This window comes from Orbicella franksi, unplaced genomic scaffold (assembly GCF_964199315.1).
Source record: "Orbicella franksi unplaced genomic scaffold, jaOrbFran1.1 SCAFFOLD_372, whole genome shotgun sequence".
NCBI lineage: Eukaryota > Metazoa > Cnidaria > Anthozoa > Scleractinia > Merulinidae > Orbicella > Orbicella franksi.
The window spans coordinates 22,501-25,000 of NW_027670784.1; the positions used below are offsets into that span (position 1 = coordinate 22,501).

Consider the following 2,500-nt stretch of genomic DNA (forward strand, 5'->3'; position numbering starts at 1 on the left):
AAGCTGGCCAATAGTTTCCCGCAAAAAGTTTTGAAAATGGTGAAAATCTTAAGGGTGCTTATACTATAGGGGACCGACACCCTGTTTTAATTTAGTAGAACACACGCCCTCTTAATGATGATGTGACAGCGCCAAACCTGGCACCTGCACGTAACTCGAGCTGGCCAATCGTTTCCCGCAAAAAGTTTTGAAAATGGTGAAAATCTTAAGGGTGCCTATAGAACAGGGGGACCGACGCCCAGTTTTAAGATAGTGTAGCACACCCCCCTTAACGATGATGTGACAGCGCCAAATCTTGCGCCTGCACGTAACTCGAGCTGGCCAATCGTTTCCCGCAAAAAGTTTTGAAAATGGTGAAAATCTTAAGGGTGCTTATAGAATAGGGGGACCGACGCCCAGTTTTAAGATAGTGTAGCACACCCCCCTTAACGATGATGTGACAGCGCCAAACTTGGTGCCTGCACGTAACTCGAGCTGGCCAATTGTTTCCCGCAAAAAGTTTTGAAAATGGTGAAAATCTTAAGGGTGCTTATAGAATAGGGGACCGACGCCCAGTTTTAAGATAGTGTAGCTCACCCCCCTTAACGATGATGTGACAGCGCGAAACTTGGCGCCTGCACGTAACTCGAGCTGGCCAATCGTTTCCCGCAAAAAGTTTTGAAAATGGTGAAAACCTTAAGGGTGCTTATAGAATAGGGGGACCGACGCCCAGTTTTAAGATAGTGTAGAACACCCCCTTAACGATGATGTGACAGCGCCAAACTTGGTGCCTGCACGTAACTCGAGCTGGCCAATTGTTTCCCGCAAAAAGTTTTGAAAATGGTGAAAATCTTAAGGGTGCTTATAGAATAGGGGGACCGACGCCCAGTTTTAAGATAGTGTAGCTCACCCCCCTTAACGATGATGTGACAGCGCGAAACTTGGCGCCTGCACGCAATTCGAGCTGGCCAATCGTTTCCCGCAAAAAGTTTTGAAAATGGTGAAAACCTTAAGGGTGCTTATAGAATAGGGGGACCGACGCCCAGTTTTAAGATAGTGTAGAACACCCCCTTAACGATGATGTGACAGCGCCAAACTTAGCGCCTGCACGTGACTCGAGCTGGCCAATAGTTTCCTGCAAAAAGTTTTGAAAAAGTGTAAAATCCCAATTTTGCGCTCTTTAGGGTGTGGTCTTTGAGCTTCGGGTTTTCGTCAGAAAATTTCGGCAATCATCGGTCATCTTCGTGGAAATCTCTTCGTTTTCGTAACTCTGACATGGTGACGCATGTTTGGAATGCCATGGGGAGCGCTTTGGAGCAGTTTTGAAAAATCGAAATTTTCGAAATTTTTCTAAGTGTCTAAACTTGGTTGGGGGAATAGACGGTTTCGGGTTATAATGTAGGGCAGGCATCGGGAAAGACCGAAAGAGCAATTGAGCTGTATCGGTCCGTAACAGTAAGCCCTGCTCGGTAATGTGTTCTCGGGTACGAAAGGAGGGTATTTGGAGGAAAAAGGAGCAAAGTCGACTAAACTTGCTCGGTCGGTAGCATGAAATGACTGAACTTGTAGCCAAGTTGTCTCGGTGTGGACAACGAGAGAACGGATGGATGTTGTACCTGATGGCCTTTGGCCAAGAATAGCGGCTTAGATTCGGAAGAATCATTCTTCCCCAATGTATCTTGTCGGCATTCCGTGGACTTGGCTGTCTCACTGGTATGCCGGAAGCTTACTAGGGTGAAGCAGTGGAAAGACGTGGCAAAGAGAGAACGGGTTTCCCTCGGACAGGGTCGAACGCCTCGTGCGTCTTCCATGGCCGGGAGGATTCCCAGTGCAGCTTGACGGTGGAATGCCAGCCTCCTTTCAAAGGAAGCAGACGCAAAAGGGTTCCCGCCGGGTTCCCTGAGGGATAGCTACCTGGTTGATCCTGCCAGTAGTCATATGCTTGTCTCAAAGATTAAGCCATGCATGTCTAAGTATAAGCACTTGTACTGTGAAACTGCGAATGGCTCATTAAATCAGTTATCGTTTATTTGATTGTACCATTACTACTTGGATAACCGTAGTAATTCTAGAGCTAATACATGCGAAAAGTCCCGACTTCTGGAAGGGATGTATTTATTAGATTAAAAACCAATGCGGGTTCTGCCCGGTTCTTTGGTGATTCATAGTAACTGATCGAATCGCACGGCCTTGAGCTGGCGATGTTTCATTCAAATTTCTGCCCTATCAACTGTCGATGGTAAGGTAGTGGCTTACCATGGTTGCAACGGGTGACGGAGAATTAGGGTTCGATTCCGGAGAGGGAGCCTGAGAAACGGCTACCACATCCAAGGAAGGCAGCAGGCGCGCAAATTACCCAATCCTGACTCAGGGAGGTAGTGACAAGAAATAACAATACAGGGCTTTTCCAAGTCTTGTAATTGGAATGAGTACAACTTAAATCCTTTAACGAGGATCCATTGGAGGGCAAGTCTGGTGCCAGCAGCCGCGGTAATTCCAGCTCCAATAGCGTATATTAAAG

General features: G+C 47.1%; 1 non-coding gene across 1 annotated transcript in view; it reads left to right on the top strand.

Annotated features, from left to right (window-relative positions):
- Nucleotides 1-1,890: 1,890 nt before the first annotated feature.
- Nucleotides 1,891-2,500, top strand: part of LOC145474911 (small subunit ribosomal RNA) — a gene marked incomplete at its 3' end in the record, with an annotated part of 1,725 nt that continues 1,115 nt past the window's right edge. Inside the window, exon 1 of the ribosomal RNA XR_014045852.1 lies at nucleotides 1,891-2,500. This exon is cut by the window's right edge and continues 1,115 nt beyond it. This is a non-coding gene — a ribosomal RNA (small subunit ribosomal RNA).